This window comes from Oryctolagus cuniculus, chromosome 10 (assembly GCF_051225735.1).
Source record: "Oryctolagus cuniculus isolate XC-2025 breed Fujian yellow rabbit chromosome 10, ASM5122573v1, whole genome shotgun sequence".
NCBI classification, from domain to species: domain Eukaryota; kingdom Metazoa; phylum Chordata; class Mammalia; order Lagomorpha; family Leporidae; genus Oryctolagus; species Oryctolagus cuniculus.
The window spans coordinates 121,426,237-121,448,060 of record NC_142876.1 but is presented as its reverse complement, the minus strand read 5'-3'; the positions used below and the strand labels follow the sequence as shown (position 1 = coordinate 121,448,060).

The following is a 21,824-nucleotide window of genomic DNA, read 5'->3' as shown; positions in this document are numbered from 1 at the left end:
TCACAATACAGAGATTACTTTTCCCCATACAATGAGCAGGTCACCTTTGAGCTGAATGGAGACTGTGATTCTGAGCTGGATTTACGCTATTTCTACCCAGGATGATAAACTCTGTGGCCAAGAGTTCATGGCAGAGTGCTAGCAAAGAAATTGGCTTACCAGGAAGCAGAGGTAACTGGGACAGTGTTTTTCATAATAGCTCTGTGGAATCATATATTGGGCTTATTTTGCATAGAAGCCTTCTTTTGACATGATGGTCTAATTAATGACAGAAAGAACTCAAAACTGTTTTATGTAGATTTACTGTTTTAGCTGTCATACAATTTCCATTATTTTGAAGCAGGGTTATATTTCTTTTGTTTTTATTTTTTTAGCATGAATTTTTTAACTGAACAGCTATGTTCCTTTTCTTGTATCATGTGTACCCATAATGTGTTGTCTATTATTTCTAGATTTATATTTTTAAGTGAAATGAAAATACATATTTGCAAAATAAATGCAAGATTAGGATCTTCCTAGATTTTATGTTCCCCTACATCTTTCTTATATTTGTTCTTCTACAGTAAATCAAGAGCATTTGTTGAATTTGCCTTTACAGTTTTCCTGGTAACTGCTCTCTCCCAAGCTCCTATTCCATTAGGTTCTACTCTTAGGAAAGAAAAGATTTGAGGAGAAACACAAGTGACCCTTGCTAAGCAAGTGACTTATTCTATGGGAGCAAAAATGTGGTAATATTAGACCATACGTAAGTAGCCTTGAGTAGTCCTGAGGTCATGAATTTACAGATTTTGCAATGGAAATTATGATTCTTAGTTAATCCAGTAGGTTAATTACATGGAGACCACTAAAAAGAGATTCTATTTGGGATGTGCATTTTGCCTAATGGTTCGACCTCTTGGTTATGATGCCTGAATCCCATATCAGAGTGCCTGGGTTCAAGTGTTGGCTCTGATTCCTGATTCCAGCTTCCTAATGCAACTCCTGGGCAGCAGGTGATGTCTGAGTATTTGGGTCTCTGCCCCTGACATGAGATACCTGGAGCTCAGCCCCAGGATTTCCTTGGTCACTGTGGGCCCTGGGAGAGGGAACCAGTGGATTGGGTCTCTCCTTTCTTCCTTCCTTCCCTCCCTCCCTACTTCTAATGCTCTCTTCTCTCTTTTCTTTCTCCCCATCCTGCATCTCAAGACAAAATTTAAAGAGATTTTGCTGCACACACACACATATCACACATACATCATATTTTTCTGACCTTTTCTTGTGCTTAGTTGAATTTAGCAGACTTCAAGCACACTTTGCAACGAGCACATGCTCTACTATGTGTTGGGAATATACCAGGTTGAGTGAGGACTGGTTCCTGGAAGCAGTGAACATCTGAAAAAAAAAAAAGATTAGAAAAAAAATCACTCATCTAAAGTCCATGTCTTAAATGCTGTCAAGCACAAAAATTAAAAATATATGTCTCCTACTATTAGAAACAGGCCTCTATCCCACTTATTTTTGTCACCTTCTCTTCCAGTGTTTTGTGCTGTATTTGTTGCATAACTTCAAGTGGATTTTGGAATCATGGAAATGTCTGGATAACCACGTGCGCCGTCACCCTTAATGGTAACCACAGCACTCACTGAGTTTTGCTGTTGTTGCTCCCCACTTCAACGCGAGCACGGTTAAATTTCATTCTCTCTCATTCTTCTGAGATTTCTGCCTCATGGCCTCATGCGTGGCTCTTCAGTGATGCGGTGACTCAGCAGTGGATGGCATCCACGCCGTGCAGATGGTTTTGGTGATGAGCTGCTTCACACTGCAGGTCCTGTCCACGACCTCCCTATGCACCATCACAGGGAAGAGAGAGCTTTGGTCTTCCTGCAGCTCTGGGCAGTATCATGTCAGTATTAGTTCATCATAGACTTTCCTTCATCTCTTTGTAATTTATGGCGGAGAACATGAACTCCTTATTTATTGGTTCAAACAGTCCAAATAGCTTTTGGGGAAGGACTCTCTCCTAAGTCTTTGCAGCTAGGATTGATTTTATTGTGAGTTTCAAAATTGGGAAAAGATCTTAGCTTTTCACATTCCGTTATTGATCCTCTTAACAATGAACTTAGGATGGGTTTCAGATCACTTTTCAAGCTCAATCCGGGCTTCCGATGTGGGTTAATGGAACACAGTTCTTTGAGCCATCATCTGTTGCCTCCAAAGGCCTGCATTACAATGAGCTGGAGTCAGGAGGCAGAGGCTGGATTCAGAATAAGTATTCTGTGTAGGATGCAGGTATCGCGACTGGTGTGTCAACCACTAGACCAAATGCACACCTTTTTATTTTCATTTTTAAAGGGAAACAATGGAGAATTTTAGAGACAAAGATTTTATTTTAGCAGAGATCATAGTCATTGTTCCATCTTCTGTGATTTTGAGATGAAAGTAACAATTAAAAAATTAACTGATTTGACCAATGATGCATTAGGCTGACTTCAAGCACCTAGATGTTTTACTAATCCATGTAATCAGTTTAAACCTTTTATGTAATCATAATATATTAGGTATGTGTAGTGATAAAGGCACCATAGCAAGCGATGAGCTGTAAAAGAGATGACAAAACAGAAACCCCAACCTAAAAGGAGTTTGTGACTGGAGTAGAACTGGGAACCACTGAGAGCTCCCTCAGCCTGAAGACGCAGATTTGAGGATGAGCAGCATCATGTTGTCTTGGTAGCAGCCAGGTGGTGAATGAGATCTTGAAGGAAAAGGGACGAAGACAGAAAGAGTAGCCGAGCCAAGGATGAAGTCCTGGTGAGAATGTGCTCCAGGGAGAAGCATTCGCAGGTGAATTTGAAGAACCAAAGTGACTCCATTTTTAAAACAATAAAAAAAAAGCAGCCTCCGTTTCCCATAGCAGATCCGGGTCCTCGTAAAAGCAGGCATTCAGGCATTCTGGAGATATCAAAGCTCACCAGGGACAGCTAGCTCGGCAGACCAAGGACAGCACAGTAGAGATTGCTAAACAAAGTAATTCCCTGTGCCCAAAGCTCCCGAGCTGTGAGCACCCCCTGTAACTCCCTGTGCCCAAAGATTCCATGCTGTATGTAACTCTTTCCCTGCTGATGTAGCCTTTTTTTTCCCTTTAAAAACCCTGACCCTCAACTCCTTGGGGCTTCTCTGTTCTTGCGTGTTCAGGGAGCCCCAGAATGCTGGATCAATAAACCCCTTGCTGATTGCATGAGAGAGTCTCTCTGAGTCATTCCTGGGGTGGCGGATGCTTTTTCAACCCTAACAAATTCAGCATCAACAGTTTTGAAAATCAAGGGACAGGAGAACCAAGAAATAAGGGGTGAGTGGTCTTAGATACATTACAGAGACACCCGGAGGGCAAAGAATTACAAGCAACATTAGACTAAGAGAACCAGAATGGCTGGAGAGGTGTAAGAGGCTGCTTGTGTATTAAGGGGTCACAGTGCAGATCACAAAATGCGTGGTAAGGAGGAGAAGAAGACAGAAGTAAAAATCTGCAGCGAGCATTTCCCTCGGTTCCTTTGCCCTTTACACAGTCGTTTGAGCCATCGCTTGGAAAACGAAAAGGCGGAGGTTGGGACAGAGCACCACAGTGAAGTGATTTGGGGAAAATAATGGAAAATTTTTGTAACTGAAGAAGCTCTCAGAAAATTCACTTGACAAAATTGGGAATGGAGATTTTCCATTCTCTAGTCTTTTTTTGTATTTGTTTATTTGAAAGCCAGAGTCACTGTGAGAGAGAAGGACACAGAGACAAAATGTATTCCATCTGGTGGTCACTCCCCAGATGGCCTCAGTGGCCAGGGCTGGGCCAGATAGAACCAGGAGGTTGGAGCTTCTTCCAGGTCTCCCACAGTGGATGCAGGGGCCCCATTACTTGGGCCATCTCCCACTGCTTTTACCAGGCTGCTAGCAGGGAGCTGGATTGTAAGTGGAGCTGCTGGGACTTGAACCAGCACCCACAGGAGATGCTGGAAGTGCAGACGGCAGCTTCACTCTTTATGCCACAACATCCGCCCCAGAACATCCATGCTATGAAATTAGCAGCCAATGGCAGTCCCTCAAAAATTTTATTTGGGAATAAGAAGAAAAAGCCAAGCTATTTCCTGCTGGAATCAGAGTGAGGGTGGAACAAAAGTGTGTAAGAATCTGGGAGTGGAATGAAATCCTTGTTGGGCCTGAGAGCTAAATCCCATCTGTCCTGGACAGCTTTGCTCCGATTTGAAGTAATTTCATTAATTTCAAAGGAGACTAAAACAAATTGTTTCCCCCACCCTTTCTGGGATCTCCGTTGCAGCCTGTAAGACGAGACAGGGCGACAGGGCATACATACGTGTTTGATGTAAAGTGATGGGAGCCTTCATCGGGAAACGAAGGTGTACCCTGCTGCCTGCCAGTAGCAGAGCAACCTGAGTGCCTCCACTTTGGAGGTGATGGGCAGGGCAAGCGCTGCAGAGTGAGGTGGGAGGGAGGTGTGTGCTGAGCCTGATACCAGCACGGCACAGGCAGCTCAGACGCTCCCAGCCTTCGTCTGCCTTCACAGGTGAGGCTGCTCCTTCTCCTGGCCATAGGGAGGGCACTGCTCCCGTCAGGGTCTCATGACCACTGCAGGGGAAGCTCGGGGGTCCTTCCTGGACTTGCTGCCTCTCAGCTTCCTCTGGTTTAACTTGCGATAGGCTCCAGACCTGGACATCCCGTGTTCGGAGCCCCGTGCTTCTCCTGGTTGGAACTTTGGAGTCCAGAAGGTGAAGAGGCAGAAGGTGCCCACCCCAGCGAGCACATCTGTACGCCCTGGCTGCAGGTCGGGCCACTGAGATGGTTGCGTCTTGTGTCTGGAGCAGTCATGTGCATGGGAGTGGGGTGTGCACTGACAGAGTGTGAGCAGCCCTCTAGGAAGAGGCATTCCCTTGGCAAGTAAACAAGAGGTAAAGGTGAAAACAAACTCCAAACTCTGCTCTCGGGTCCAGAGAGCATTCACACAGAGCTGTGCCCCTGGAACACCAGGAGCTCCTCGGGCAGTGAACAGAGAGCCGCAGGAGGTGCCCAGCGAATGCCTGGTTGTTATCCTGCCGTCCTCTGTGGAGGCATCCTTGTGGCTGGGTCTTGGAGCAGACCATGGACCTGTCCGCCTTCGGCTTGCAGGCATCCTTCTGGTTTTTTCAGCAAACGTCTGAGCCGTCGGGTTTTAGCTCTCAGTGGTGCCAAATCGAGAGGCGGAAAGAACGCTGCAAGATGTTAACTTGAAGCCGGGTTTTATAGGAGGCTACAAGAATTAAGCAGGATCCAATCCAGTTTACAGGTGGATAAGGAAACTTTGAGTACGAGGAACAGGGTGGGAAAAGCAAATAACCCACTGGGAATGCTCCACTCTTTCATAAAAATACAATTTTTCTCTCTGCAGTCACTACCATTTCTCTGGGAGACTCAGAATAGGACTAATTTGTTTGCAGAATATGTCCTTTCTGTAGACTTGACCTGAGTATTTATGTATATGCATCAAGAGCTGTCATTAGCTACATAAGATCTTTCTTTAGTTTGCCCTGCTGGGAATTTCTATCAGGAATCTCAGATGAGACGTTTCAAAGCCTTTGGAAGCTAGGAAGCCAAGCGTAGATTTGCAGACATTCTCTTCTTAAGTCCCTACCATTTCCCGAGGTTCAGAACATCACATTTTTAATGCACCTGTAAGGCTGGGAGCCCTGTCAGCCACGCAACTGACCGATGTCTCCACAGGGTTGTGGCTGCGTCAAGTCAGCCTTCGTCCCTTTCAGCTTTCTGCTCATATCTGAGTGTGTGCTCGTCATTCTCCAGTGTGACACCCCAGCCACCAGCCTTGGAGATACCACTGGTGTCTCTGTTATTTCCCGTTGCACAGAAAACAGACTCTCACTGAAGTGTCGCACAATAATGATAGAGCCATGCAAACAGGAACACTCAGTCATAGTTTCTGAACTTTGGAGCAATCAAGTAGGGGAAAAGCACCAAATGCTTTCTTTCTGTTTCTGAGGGGATAATTGACCAGGTTTCCCCAGTTCTTAGAATTTAAAGGAGTTGCTTAGAGTTGGAAGAGGAAACATGGAAGCACTGCATTGTTTTAACCAAGTAGACCATAACAGTCAGCATCCTCCCTCAGCCCCTTCAGCCCCATGTGATTAAACACGACCCAGCAGTTGCAGGAAACCCCTGAGGCTGTCCACTAGAGCCCTGCAGGGTCCTGGAGCAGGTTGTGCGCACCACGGAGGACTGAATGCCGCGAGGCAGGAAGCCGTCACGGCACAAGGTCTGCTGAGCGTTGACTGCACTGTGGCACGCAGCGTATAGAGGTCACTGGAATCAGGACCCCTTCCGTGGACGATGAGGAAGACGGACACAGTTAGGAATTCCCAAGCTTTCTAAAGCGCACACAGATCACATCAGTCCACACAGATATCCCATAAAAAGGTTTATCCTCACTTCTTACTTCATACTGCTACCCCAGAAGGTTTAACATAACAAATGAGTCCCACTCATTTAACATCTCCTTTTTACATGGTAAAAGACAGATTCTTCTGAGATTTCCTAAGAGCCCTCTGGGAAGTTTCAAACTTAGTGGGAGATCAAAAGACTTAGTTTAAAATTGGACTTTGGGAATTTTGTAAAAATATACTAAAAGCCTTGAAGTCTTGGTTAAATGGAATCACAGATTATTATTAAGCAACACTTAGTCGTCCATTTAACCAAAGTGACAATTAAGTATTTCAATGGCAAATACAGAAAGGTGCACGGTTGGAAAAAGCGAACATCATGTTAGTGTTTAAAAAGTCAGTTATTTGAGTGACCAGGATGTCGCTCCCCGTCTTCGTGGAGGAACGACACAGGACCCTGCGCTGTTCTTTCGTCTGCTCGGCCCTCCCCGGGTTTGCTGCTGGTTCTTCCCGGGTTGGCTACCGTCCCTTCCACCTCCGTGGAAGGGCGGTTCCCCCTGCCACTTTCCCCACTTCCGCGGGGGAGCGGCACACCGCTGGCTGGCTCTCTCGGGGGCTGCTCAGGTGTTCCTTCAGATAGATGTTCCTGGTGCATGTTGTCTCTCTCCTCCTTTATAGTCCTCTTCCACCAATCCCAACTCTGCTACCCACACGCTGAGCACGCTGCTCTCCTCCAATCAGGAGCAGGATCAGCTCCTGCAGGTCATCACTCAAGTTGGCGAGAGGCAGCTGCGTAGAAGTTGTTACTCCCTTCTCAGCGCCATATTGTGGGAGAGCAGGTGCATAGAATAAGTCTTAATTCCAGTAACTCAGTCCAGTCCGAGTTGCTCCCCACACAGGAGAGCTCCTCTCCTGGCCCACACTCCACGTGTCTGCCGGGGCCACTACTGGGCTGGGGCTGAGGCTCGAGCCAGGAGCTCAGAGCTTAATCTGGGCCTCCCATGACAGGGGTAGGAAATCAACCACTTGAGCCAGCCCTTCTGCCCCTCTGGGTTGGCACCGGCAGGAAGCAAAAGCCATGAGCTGGAGATGGACATGGAAGTCAAACACTGTTAGCGGGATACGGCATCCAGCCATGAGGCCAAAGGCCCAGCCCTCTGAGCTCTGTAATATTGAGAAGTTGAGTTTTGTTTTGTTTTTTTTTTTTTCTTAGAAGTAAAGATCTGATAAAGGCAACAAGAAGCACAGGAAAACGATTTTTGATAAAAGATAAATTCTTTGCTTTTTAGGCGAATAGCTCAATGGGTAAATACAAGTGTTTAACAATAATCCAGCGAAACCTTGCCCTTTAACAGTCAAAGAAAATCAAGTTTCAGTTTTGCATAGGTAGACTGCTGGGCTTTTAGCTCATTTTCAAACCTTCTAATAAACCCTTTCACATCTCTGTAGGTGTAGTGCGTGGGATGACATCTTTTCTCTGCAAACATTTTACAAATTTCTGTGCAGCATTTGCCTTCATTGCTCTCAATTTAGAATGATCAGTCCTCCTGACTATGGGCCAAAATTATTCCTTTTATCTTTCCTTTACAATTACCTATCTTCCTATCTTACATACTTTTAAAAATCAAAACCACTCCTATGATCCTTGCATACTTTGTATATAAAGTTGTCCCCCGTATTATTTGGTAGTTTTAATTCCGATATTGAGTATAATTTTTCACCGTTAGTAGCCTTTCTTTTGCAGCGAAGAATAGCAAGTAGACAGTTGTGAATTCTGTGTTGGGATGACTGCATTCATGAGCACACTGTGGAGAGAACGTCTCACCTTCTCACAGACATATGCTTTTTTTTTTTTTTTTTTTTTTGACAGTGAGAGAGAGACAGAGAGAAAGGTCTTCCTTTGCCGTTGGTTCACTATCCAATGGCCGGTGCGGCCGGTGCGCTGCGGCCGGTGCACCGCGCTGATCCGATGGCAGGAGCCAGGAGCCAGGTGCTTTTCCTGGTCTCCCATGGGGTGCAGGGCCCAAGCACCTGGGCCATCCTCCACTGCACTCCCTGGCCACAGCAGAGAGCTGGCCTGGAAGAGGGGCAACCGGGACAGAATCCGGCGCCCCGACCGGGACTAGAACCTGGGGTGCCGGCGCCGCTAGGCGGAGGATTAGCCTAGTGAGCCGCGGTGCCGGCCTACAGACATATGCTTCCACATGTACTCTTCCTCGTGTTTGTTAACAGCTCCAAATGTATTTAGTTCCTCTATACTGTGTAAAAACAAGATGCTGAAGGTATACAAACTTAAACTGAGTAATCACCATTTCAGTAGTTCATCTTTGAGATGGGACATGGAATGCATACCTACTATTTAATTTATTTTTGTATGACTTTAAGAATGAAAATCACCAAAATGATTTGGGAAGCTGTATTTTGTTAGATACACGTCACACCAACCAAAGCCAGCCATCACTTAACAGTCATTATTTTTCTGTCAACTCTGGTTAGTTTTATTTGATAAGCAAACCCAAACAGGAAAAAAAAATATGTTCATCTTAACTCAGCAAACAGAACTGTTTCTATTAATGTACACTGTTAAACAAATGTTATTTCACAAAGATTTACCCAAGTTTTATGAACATAAAAAGCTCCTATGCTTCTGAGATTTTCAGGAATAATTAATTCTTGTACGTACTCACATTCCTCAAAGTCAATTTGGATAGAACTTTGGTAGGAGATTTTATAAATCCATTCTAGGACACCATCCAGAGGGCGGACTGTGTGTCGTAGCACATATTCACACACAGACAGGAGACGGCTTTCTTTCTACTTCTGAGCCATGCGTTGGGGGGCAGTACAGAGATAGAATAGTCACTCATTTCCTGAGAGTCGTTTCTCATTTTTTGCCTCATTATGGTGTTGATGGCAGTTAGAATAAGGCAAGGTTTCCTCTCAGTTGTGGCTAAGGCTTTTTATTGATATTTATGGAAAAGACTTTGAGCATTTTGCTTTACCCTTGAAAAATAATCACAAGGGTCTGTGGGCTAAATTTTCGTCTCCCCTGGAGATATCCAGTAGCAAATTGATTGTAGACAACCTCTGCTGGCCCCTGTTCAATTTGGGAGGCCTGAGTCACCTCTATGGGAGCTTGCATATTGAAGAGATGGTATAATTATACCTCCAGGTGACCAAGAAAGGATGCTGGGCTTCTCCAGGAAGGAATTGGGGGGGATATTTCCAAGTCCAGGGTCATTGTGGTTGATTCTTTTCTTCTGGTGTTGTACAGCCCTGTGAATTCTTAGGGCTGCTGCCCAGAAACACACTTGTAAAGTGATTTGCATGGGAAAGCTCAGAGCTATAGAGGTTTGATCAGAGTCTCAAGAAATAAGTGGGATTTATCAGGGACATTAAACTGCCTCACTACGTCCTCCTGGGGCTTTGGCACAGCTACTTTCTGGCTCTCAGCATCGCTGAGTCTATGAGTGCCTTTTGCAGTTCCCAACTTTCTTTCTAAGGCTGATCTCAGCCCCTTACCTCGTTATGGGAGGTATTTTGCTGGTTTGCTTGCTGGTTTTTTCAGACCAGCTAAGGGATTCTCTCTTTTCCATTTTTTCTTTCATTCAGTCTTCTTGTAAGTTCCAATAATACCTTTGTTTAGGATGAGAACTCTAGGGGCTGGCATTGTGGCCTAGCAGGAAAAGCCACCACCTGCAATGCTGGCATCCCATGTGGGCTCCAGTTCAAATCCTGACTGCTCCTCTTCCAAGCCCGCTCCCTGCTAATGTGCTTAGAAAATAATGAAAGGTGCTCAAATGCTCGGGCCCCTGCTTCCATGTGAGACACCCAGAAGAAGCTCCTCGCGCCTAGTGTTAGATAGACCCAGCCCTAGCCATTGTGGCCATTTGGGAAGTGGACCAGCAGATGGAAATGCCCACCCTCCCCCACTCTATCTCTTCCATTCTCTGTGTGTTCACTCTTCCTCTCTCTCCCTCCCTTCCATTGTCTGTGTAACTCTGACTTTTGAATACATCTTTAGAAAAAGAATGAGAGCTCTAAAACAATAAAAAAAAACGTAGATATACAAGTCCGAATCTTCAGAGCTACACCTGTTCCAACTGTAACTCAAATCCAAAGCCAATATGCCAATAGATTAGCAAAGGTGCACAAAGGCATCCCCCACAGAGGGGACACCAGCGGGCATCGTCACCGACCAAGCCACCCCCAAAGGCAGTAGAAGGCAGGAAAGGCAAAGACAGCGTCCTGAGGGCTGGCAGTGGTCAGCAGGACATCGCTGCCAAGGAGGGCAGCCCACACTGTGTCCAGTCACCCTGCCCCTGCAGGCAGAGACACATGTGTTACAGTGGCAGACTCTCCACCCAGGAGACTGACAGAACAGCAGCTGCTGGGAGAGGGAGAGGACCAGAACCCCAAGAATATCCAAACCACAAATACCTCCAAGTAGTTTTTTCTCCTGGTAGGCTAAATGTGGAAAAGGAGACGATTCAGATCTAATGACTGCATGGGGCCCTGTGCGTGCAAATTCAGGAGTCGCGACTTCATGAGAAACGCTGCTTGTGGCAGCTCTGTTAAAGGCCGTGGATTTCAGCTGGCACCGCAGCTCACTAGGCTAATCCTCCGCCTTGCGGCGCTGGCACACCAGGTTCTAGTCCCGCTCGGGGCACCGGATTCTGTCCCAGTTGCCCCTCTTCCAGGCCAGCTCTCTGCTGTGGCCCAAGAGTGCAGTAGAGGATGGCCCAAGTGCTTGGGCCCTGCACTCCATGGGAGACCAGGATAAGTACCTGGCTCCTGCCATCGGATCAGCACAGCGCGCCGGCCGCGGCGGCCATTGGAGGGTGAACCAACGGCAAAAGGAAGACCTTTCTCTCTGTCTCTCTCTCTCACTGTCCACTCTTCCTGTCAAAAAATAAATAAATAAATAAAGGCCATGGATTTCGCCTGCAGTCTCTGGGTGGAACATAATGACCAATTAGGACCTGTAGGGAAGGGAAACAATTTATTTCCCCCGCTTCTTTTTTTTTTTTTAAGATGTATTTATATACTTGAAAAGCAACTACAGAGAAAGTAATGCTCTGTTTCACTTCCCAAATGGCCTTAACAACCAGGGCTGGGCCCAGCCTGAACAGGTGGTCTGGAAATCCATGCAGGTCTCCCACATGGGTGGCAGGAGCCCGAGGACTTGAGCCCTCTTCTGCTGCTTTCCCAGGCCATCAGCATGGAGCTGGATCTCAAGCAGAGCAGCCAGGACTTGAACTTAACACTCACATCTAATGCAGGCATTACAGGTGGCAGCTTAACCCACTATACCACAATACCGGCCCCTCCCCTTCTGTTCCTATAGGATCAGCTGGAGCCTGCAACAATAGACAAACAGAGGAAGGAATGCTTATTTATTTTAAGTTTTAGGTGACACAGGAGCCTTTATAAAACCCAAAGTGATGGTTAAACCTGCATGTTTTTAGACTAGGTTGGGAGAAGAGAAGAAAATTCTGTAAAAATGTGGTAAGACAAAGGGACATGAGCCAAGGGCAGGTAAATGGTGGGAATCCTGGCAAAGCCCTCATCTCTGAGGTTTATCTTGACTTCCCTTGGCCTTGGACCTAAGTATCCTCCCATCGTCCAGATGAAACAGGGACCCCTTATCTGTGGGCTGCACTACCTGCCCCAGGGGTCGCTCAGAGGGTCCCTCCTGCATTCAGTGGGCAAGGCTTCATGTTCTGGTGTGCACACCGTCACTTGTCAAGTTGCAATGTAAGTAAAGCACTTCTGAAGTCCAACACGCAGCCACCCACACATTCCCAGGGTTACGCCTGAGAATTTCCATTGATGTCCATTTTCTTGACAACGACATCAAGGGAATATGCCACGAAAGAGAAATTTGGCAGATGCTCTTAAGCCAAACCTAATTACTAAGGCTAGTTAAGAGAAGAGGGACCGTGGAGAGAGAGCAAAGAAAGAAAAATCTTGCCAGCATTGTTGCTGGTCTTACATTCAAAAATCCTATTTGCAGATATTGATGTAATCATGGTTCCGAGGGATCCACAGGTTAACAAGGAAAGATTTGTTTTGGAATTTCCATTTTTGCTTCATTATTTTAGGATTCAGAAGGGTTTTGCTATTTGCCAGACACATTTTTTCACTGTATGAATTGAATGCTGTCGGGAGTGACCTTCCATCACTTGTCCCTGTCTCTGCAACATGGTTGCTTCTATAGCTTGACATATTAGAGATGTCCCTTTCGGGCAAGTCTTGAATAAGCCATCTTCTCACATAATTTGACAGTAGCAAAGTGGTACCTTCACCTAAAATGTCACCTGTGCCATGCTGGCATTCTGCATGTGATCATGGGTCCTGGGACACCTGCCAGAGAGAACTCTGTGTGTCTGTTTCATGAGTGTTCCTGTAGTATCCAGGATCATGTGCTTTTATTAGCTGAGATTTTCATCCTTCATAAAGAAGAAAACATTAAAAATGAGCCCTAGAGTAGACAGATTTCTTGCTACATTCATCAAATATTAAATTTTTCAAAGAAAGTAGAGGTCATTGAATTTAGCCATCACAAATGAGTTGGAAAAAAAAAAAAAAAACTCCTTTCTGGAAGAAAAGGGCAAGCTGAATCATTCGGGCTGAGGCTCCTTGATTTTGCTTCCACCTTTCTGCAGGTTTCCTCTTACGCTTTATCTTTATTACATTAAAAGAAAAAAAGTGGTTTTCCTATGTTGTAACAAAATTGCAATTAGGACCAGAGCTTTTTGAACTTATGGGCTATGTGTTTCTTAGTCATTCTTCTATCCCATTAAAAACTTAGACCAGAATGCTGTCACAGAACGTGAGATCTTGAGAGAAAACAGAGAGAGAATTAGAGAAAATGGTTAGAAAGGAGCTGAGATCATCGATGAATATTCTTCTCTACTGAACTGTGCCTTTGTACAGGTCTTCTCCTATCTTTTGAGTATGCTTTTCATGGCAAGTGAAGTAGTTAATGTAGTAATTTGGTCCAGAGTCCAGTGTGGGGCTGAATCGGTCCCTGTTCTTGTTGTCCTGCATACTGTAGACTGTTGAGTGACATGAACGTCCTTCACAGGAATGTGGGGTAATGTGCTAGTCTTCAGCCCACCAGACTCCAGGAGAGACCACTCAGGACAGTCACAGACGTCTCCAGACACTGTCACGTATCCACTAGGGCCAATGTCACTGATCATTGAGGAGACGGCAGAGAATCCAAATCAGAACTGAGAGACCTAAGCGTTTAGTTAGGTCCCACATGTTAATTTCATGTGTGGATGTTTGTGTCCAGGTTTCTAGCAATATAGTGAGATATTTTACATATTCTAAGGAAAATCATTGGAACACTCAAGTGAGGCAGGTGGAGGAGTCAAGACTTAATAAATAGAGATGATGTGGGCTGTACATGAATTGTCAATCATTCTTTCCCTGATGGGTGCAGTGAGTCAACACAAATATTTGACATCATGATTTCATATAATTAAGCTTTATGTAACCTCTTTGTGTCATCCTATAAAATATTTAGCAGGAAAGAAAATAAGTATTTGTCTTTGATTTCTGATCAAGGCAGTCCAGAGAAAGAACTGAACAAAGGCAAAATTCCAAGTAGGGTATGGGTATGGCATAGAAGGGCTCTGATAATCTTGCTATGTTGCTGTCCCAACGTGTTTGGCTGTGAGAACAGGTGAAGAAAAGATCGCCTTGCAGAATGGGCTATGGCATTCTGGGTAGCGTCTGCCTTGAATGTATTTCTTTACTACCTGAGTACAAGGAGATCTGTAAATCAGCTTCCCATAGTTATGATGGAGTAAAGTTATGTGTTGGCTTATAGACTTGCTTGGGTTGATTTTGGGCTTAGAGTGAGTGAAATCCTGTTACTTCCACTGTAAAATCGCCCCTCCATCACCTGCATGGTCCTGGTGAGTCTGACACTTGCAGTGGTTGAGCACTTTGTGGCAGGAAGTATCACTCAATTTTGCCCAATCAGGTTATTTTTGCAAGTGTTTATGTTTGTTCTGTGGACACTGGCATGGATTTCTCTGGCACTTTTGGATTTTGGTCTTTAGGATTCTGTAAGGCAGCTGGTAATGTGCTTTCTGTCTGGGTTGCCGGTGTCAAGAAACAGAAACAAACCAACACACAGAAATGCAAAGTCAAGGACAGCCGAAGGCCCGAGTCTCATGGCTCCTGTGAGGGCCTGGATCTGGCCATCGCTGACGCTGGTCTTCTCTCTCTGCCATCTAGTGACTTGAGTCAACAAAATCACCCTTTTGCTTCATGTACTTCCCATTAGGCTTCCATTCCTTACTGTGGAAAGAGGCGTCCTGTTTCAATCAGTGAGGACTCTGAGCAAACACGGACCAGAAACGCCAAACGTCAAGAGCCAGAAGATGAACAGAAAGGGGGATGAAAGGACAGCAGATTAAAAAGAAATGAGGCACAGAATGCCTGTGGAACCTTAGTGTGGGGCTAATGAACAAATTAAAAGGGAGTGCAGTTCCATTCCTCAGGGACAGTCAAGCTACGAAAGCAGAATGACGTCACGGCAGATTGAAATGCAGGCAGCCCCGGAGAAGAATGGTGTCCAGAATCCAACCAAAGATTCCATCCTGTTTTTCACCTGCTGTTTGCAAGTTCCAGGGATGGGAGGGCAAAGCATTAATTCCTCTAGGTGAAAACCACATGATTTATTTTTTCAGATTTCATTTATAAGTCATCATTCAGGAGGGAAAGATTCAGGGGTGAGGGAATCTTTTTTTCTGCCAAGGGCCATGTGGATACTTACAACACCATGCAGAGACCATAGCAAATTATCACTTTAAAAGTTCCCCTGCTGCGGATTGAAGACCTGGACTTAGAGAGGTGCCAGTAGAGGCGGGAAGGAAAGGGATGTCATTCTGTTCAGTAAAACCTGCACAGTGCAACAACTGTTGAAATGGAGGGAAGCAAAGAACAGAATGGACAGTTGTAACAGAAAACAAAAACCCAAGCTAGGGTGAGTAGGGGGGAAACTGTACAGGAGGTGCCTCCAGCGTAGCTTCAACCCCTGACCTCAGGAGCCTGTCTGTCTGTCGTCGCTTTAGCATTCTTTGCTCCTTCATTGGCCTGATCTTCAGGGAATGTCTCCTGTTGGGAGCTCTGGCTTGGCATCCTGAGAGGTCAAGGGTCCGGAAATGACCCTGATGGAGTCTGCTTGGGTGCTAGGCTCATTGCTGAAGTGACAGTTGTACCTAAGAGGACATCCTTGCAGCTATCCAGGTGCCGAATGATCATCAGTATTGGAGCCAGGAGACTGGCAGACATGCCACAATCAGGCAGAGTAAGCGATGCTCTGTAGCCAGCACCTGCTTGTCTTTCCTGCCATCACTTAAAGTGTCTTCAACTCTGCTGTCGTCTGGGGTGGGACATGGAAGTTGTCAGGTGACAATTGTGCCTTGTTAAGTGTTCACGTGATCACCAGTGGGTTAGGATCAACACTGAGAAGATGCGTTAGTGTAGAGAGCTTTGTGTAACTACCTAACTTTGTGAAAGATGTTTAAGGTCTATGTATGCATGGATATTAACTATCAGTATAGACTATTTATCATGTTCTAGGATGCATACAAATAAATGCTTAAACTTGACCACCATTTATCACATATTTATTATGTTCTAGGCACTGTGCTAACAGCTTAATCATATCACTTTAATTAAATTAAAATATTTTATTTATTTGGAGGGAGAATTACAGAGAAAGGGAGAGACACAGAGAGAGAAGGTTCTTCCATCTGCTGGTTCACTCCAGTTTTCACCTCCAGTCCTTGCCACACCATGAGATTCAGTCGTCCTGTTTCCCAAGGTTTCTCTTGCTGGGACACTGTGGGAGTCATGTTTCATTTCTAATGACACAGACACGTCTGAGAAGTTGCTGTCCTGGTGGTTGTAGAATGTCCTTCTGTTGGGATTTCTCTGATGGCTTTCTCATGATTAAGATGGGATTATGGGTTCTGGAGAAGAAGACAGGATTAGAAGAGTGCTCCTTAGGTCTCATCACACCCAGGTGTGTGCACTGTCCCACAGCTTTTCACTGTTGCTCAACGTTGAGTCCCGGCCTGAGAGACGCCCCTGCCTGAGGGACATTTGTGGTGTCTCTCTAATGTAAATTTACCCTTTCCAAGTTCTTCTTAATTTCTTAAAGGTAGAGTTGAGGTGCAGAAAATGCATGTGCTGTATGTAAGTGTATGAAGCCATTACTATGACAGCTTAATTTACCCACACAGCCACTACCCAGGTGAAGATGTACCACCTTTCTGTCAACCCTGTAATGTTGTTTTCACTGTTCCTAATTCCGTCTTTTCATTTCTAGAAGTCCCTGAAGAAATCTTGCAGTTATAATTGAGTTGTAAGTGCCCCAGCTCCACAGACTTATCACACTCTCAGAGCTGTTCTGGAATAAGCACTCTCTGTGTTGGCATGGATTCTACGGTATGCCTCTTACAGACGGGCTGTCTGTCCGCCCATCTTTCTAGGCAAGCATGAGTAGGAAATGCAGTTATACCACTGCATGGACTTGCAAACTTGTCCCCTAAGTAGGAGCATGAGAATGTTTAAGCCTACCCCCAGAAAAAGAGATTTACACACACATACACAGACCAGAAAAACACGGAAACCAACAGCTTCCCTGCAAACTCTCAGCATGTGAGAAGATGAGGAGAACCCTGACCTGACTGAGTTGCCTGTGGCAGAGAGCAGGCCGTTTGAGATAAGACCAAGGGATGTTACTGTGGCAGATCCAGAGTGAGAAGTAGAAAAAGCAAGAGGTGTTTCCCTTCCAAGGTTTCTAAGGGCTACACTTCTCTTTAGACCCAATAAAATAGAGGCAAGTTGGGTGTGGCCTCAGCTTCACGAGACTTATGTTGGAAAGGGTTTCCAGGGGGCAGTTTGAACGATGCTGCTTCAACTGTGAATTACCGTAACCACTGTTAGATCTACAGGGAAATAATGCGCTCTACAAGAAGGAACTCAGATGTAAGCGTGAAAGTTGATGCGAGTTTATGTTTTATCAACAAGTCTAAGAATCGTGGCATGTTGTTGGGGCTAAAAAAATGTGAAAACTCAAGGGAGAAATCTCTTCAATTTATAGGTAAGAAAAAATATATAATGAAAGAGTTGTGTAATTTGTCTGGATCATGGGATTTTTAAAAGATTTATTTATCTATTTGAAAGGCAGAAATACAGAGAGAGGAGAGATAGAGATAGAGAGAGAGAGAGAGAGAGAGAGAGAGAGAGCTGATAGTTCACTGCTCAAATGGCTGCAACAGCCAAGGCTGGGCCAGACCAAATCCAGGAGCCAGGAGCTAATTCCTGATCTCCCACGTGGGTGCACAGGCCCAAGCACTTGGGCCATCTTCCACTGCTTTCCCAGATGCATTAGCAGGGAGCTGGATTGGAAACAGAGCAGCTGGGCCTCAAACCGGCACCCACATGGGATGCCAGCATTGCAGGCGGAAGCTTAACCTTCTGTGCCACAGTGCTGGTCCCAGATCATGGGATTTTTAAACCTTTTGTATCAATGACTGAGATATAATTTAGCTAAATGAAAATGTACATACGTTAAATATACAGGCTGATGAGTTGTAAATATATAAAGTAAGCATAAAACTTGATCTACAACAATACTGCAGTCAAGTTATCGATTGTTTCTACTACCCTGGAAAGGTACCTAGTACGCATGTATCTTCCAGCAACTGCTTACCCCCAGACCTAGCCTGATCAACTCTTTACATACTATTTTGACTTTTCTAGAATTTGTTTACAAAAAGTGTCATATAGTAAGCACTGCTTTTTTTATCTGTCTCCTGTATTTTGTATAATGTGTTTGACATGTATCTGTGTTATGTGTATCAGCAATGTGTTCCTTTATGGAGCGAACAGCATTCTACCATATAGATACATCTCCATATATTTATATTGCCCATAGATTTTTGGCTTATTTCACTTTGGAATAGCATCACTATTCGCATTCTTATGGAAGTCTCTTTGGGCATAAATTTTATTCTTTCCTTGACTAGAAGTAGAAAATTAAATTTCCTGGCAAGTGTATGAGGGTGTTTCAAAAAGTTTTTGGAAAAAATAAAAAATAAATTCATTTTTGGTACAAAATTTTTGAAATCCACACTTAATTTTCATTTTTTAAAGATTTATTTATTTACTTGAAAGTCAGAGTTACAGAGAGGCAGAGAAAGAGAGAGAGGGAGAGAGAGTGAACGACAGATCTTCCATCCACTGGTTCACTCTCCAAATGGCCCAATAGTCAGAGTTGTGCCAATCAAAAATCAGGAGCCAGGAGCTTCTGCTGGGTCTCCCACATGGGTGCAGGGGCCCAAGGACTTGGGCATCTTCTGCTGCTTTCCCAGCCCACAGTAGAGAGCTGGATTGAAAGTGGAACACCCATGGTGGTGCTGGCACTGTGGCATAGTGGATAAAGCTGGTGCCAGCAGTGCCAGCATCCCATATGGGCGATGGTTCAAATCCTGGCTGCTCCACTTCTGATCTAGCTCTCTGCTATGGCCTGGGAATGCAGTAGAAGATGATCCAAGTCCTTGGGCCCCTGTACTCACGTGGGAGACCTGGAAGAAGCTCTGGCTCCAGGCTTCGGATCGGTCCAGCTCCAGCTGTTGTGGCCAGTTGGGGAATGAACCAGCAGTTGGAAGACCTCTCTCTCTGTCTCTGTCTTTCTGTCTCTCTGTCTCTGTCTCTCTCTCTCTGCCTCTCTCTCTGTGTAACTCTTCCAAATAAATAAATAAATCTTAAAAAAAAAAAACGTGGAGCAGCCGAGACTTAAACCGGCGCCTGTCGCTCCCCCTCTTCATGGAGGAACGACACTAAACCCTGCCTAGGCTTCATATCCGAGTCATGGCACCATTATGTCGCTCCCCGTCTTCGTGGAGGAACGACACAGGACCCTGCGCTGTTCTTTCGTCTGCTCGGCCCTCCCCGGGTTTGCTGCTGGTTCTTCCCGGGTTGGCTACAGACCCTTCCACCTCCGTGGAAGGGCGGTTCCCCCTGCCACATTCCCCACTTCCGCGGGGGAGCGGCACACCGCCGGCCGGCTCTCTCGGGGGCTGCACAGGTGTTCCCTCAGATGTTCCTGGTGCATGTTGTCTCTCTCCTCCTTTATAGTCCTCCTCCGCCAATCCCAACTCGGCTGCCCACATGCCGAGTACGCTGCTCTCCTCCAATCAGGAGCAGGATCAGCTCCTGGAGGTCATCACTCAAGTTGGCAAGAGGCAGCTGCGTAGAAGCTGTTTTCTCCTCTCCCAGCGCCATATTGTGGGAAAGCAGATGCATAGAATAAGTCTTAATTCCAGTAACTTAGTCTAGTCCGAGTTGCTCCCAGTTGCTCCCCACAGGCGCCCATATGGGATTCTGGCACTGTGGCAGGCAGCCTTACCCACTATACCACAGCACCAGCCCCCAGCATTTTTCTTAATTTGCATCTTCATAGATTTTTTTTTTTTGAGGAATCCTCATCTGATTGGCTTTTTAAGGACCTGACACAGAATTTTGTACAGTGGTCATATCAGCAATGTATAAAATTGTCAGTTCTCCCGCATACATGTCAGCACTTGGAATGTTCAGTCATTTTTATTTCGCTCTTTTAGTAGGTAGTCATATCTCTTGGTGGTTTTAATTTGATTATCTCAGGTAAGTAATGATACTAAGCAGTTTTCCCCTACACTTGTCATCGGCATATCTTTTTGGTGGCCATATATATTCTCTATCCTGGGGTGTATGTGCACGTATCCTGTATACCCCTATTTGTATACAAGTTCTTTAGCAAACACATGTTTTGTGCCATTTTCTTCATTGTACTTGCCCTTTCTTCTGTTTTTGGCAGGAGTCTTTGAAAGATTGATACTTTTTCCTTGAGTGTTTGATTAAATTCATCTGGACTTGGAATTTTCCTTGTGGGAAAGATTTATTATATTATTTTATTTATCTTATTTTAACAGCTTTATTAAGATACATTTTAGAAATCCATCAATTTGTAATAATTTTTGCTAACTTCACCAGGCTCGGCAGCCATCAGCGTACATCAGTTATAGAACATTTCCATTCTCCTAATGCCCGTCTGCAGTGACGGCCCACGGCCACCGGCCTGCGGCAGCAGTGCTAATATTTGTGCACAGAAGTCAATTTAAGAGACATAAACCTTTTAAGATTTTCTGTACCTTTCTGTGCCAGCTTTGGTGGATTTTGTCTTTTATGAGTTTTCCCTTTGCATGCACTGGTCTGCTGTGTGGACGTGAGCCGCTGAGGTCGGGTCTGGATCTTCTCTCGGAGTCTAAGCTAGGCAAAGGGAGGGACATGTGTTTCTGCCAAAGGCCATTTTGATATTTACAACATCACTCAGAGGCCATACAGAATTATCAACTTAAAAATTAGCCTGCTATTGATTTATTGAATTCCGAGTCCCACCTGCAGTTGCATTGACAGGGCTGGACCAAGTGATTTCTCTGGTGTTACAGCACCTGCAGGCCAGATGTTCCCCACCCCAGAAGAATGGTCTCTGATTTTAAATCGGTCATGTCTCTCCTTTCTTTGCTGTCCAGCGGGACATTGAGTTTAATCTTTTCAAGGAACAGCTTTTGGTATTATTGATTTTTTTTCCTCTGTTTTTAACATGTTCTATTTCATTGAATTACACTCTTTAGTATTTCTTCTCCACTTACCTGAGATTTAATATATTTTATTTTCTAGTTTTTTATGCATGTGAATATCATTTCTAATAGAAGGATTTATATTAGCCCTTTGTCCCTAAGATCTGTATTAGCAACACTCTATGTATTTACACAGGCTGTTTGTTTTTGGTCATTTTAAAATATTTTTTCTTTCCCCAGTTTTTTTTATTGAATTGCAGGTTATTTTAAATGTGTTGTTTAATTTTCAAATAATAGAGATTTAGGGGGTTAACATTTTGTTACTGATTTTTTCATTTAATTCCACCATTATTAGAATGAAGTCCATAATTTAAAATGTATTGAGATGTGTTTCAATGAACAGTTATGGTCTGTTTTAATCACTGCTCTGTGCATCTTCAAGTTCATTGATTTTTCTTTTGCAACGTGCAAATCGTGGTATGCATAGGCAGTGTATTTCAGACGTTACCTTTCTCTATTGAACTTTTCAGCTCTAGACGTTCCATTTGGTTATTTTTAAGTTTCCACTTCTCATTATGTCTACGTTTTTCTCCAGTTCTTGCACATCTTTGCAGCGTGTGCTAAGACTTGTTTCCTCAGTGCTGAGCACAGATTAGCACACATTTAGTGAATTCAAGCTACAGTCATTTTTCTCACAGTTCCGCAGGTCCTCAGTAGGAAGGTTCAGTTGGGTTCTTTTCTTTGTCTCCACGACACTGAA

At 44.8% G+C, this 21,824-nt stretch overlaps 1 long non-coding RNA gene across 4 annotated transcripts in view; it reads left to right on the top strand.

Moving 5' to 3' along the window:
• Nucleotides 1–20,591, top strand: part of LOC127487206 (uncharacterized) — a 330,743-nt gene extending 310,152 nt beyond the window's left edge. For 3 of the 4 annotated variants that reach the window (XR_016214442.1, XR_016214440.1, XR_016214436.1), the window contains one exon: nt 20,478–20,591. This is a non-coding gene — a long non-coding RNA (uncharacterized LOC127487206). Of the gene's footprint in view, nt 1–1,516; nt 1,606–1,694; nt 3,194–20,477 lie in introns of those variants that run through there. The other variant, XR_016214438.1, reaches the window with a different exon arrangement.
• Nucleotides 20,592–21,824: the final 1,233 nt, after the last annotated feature.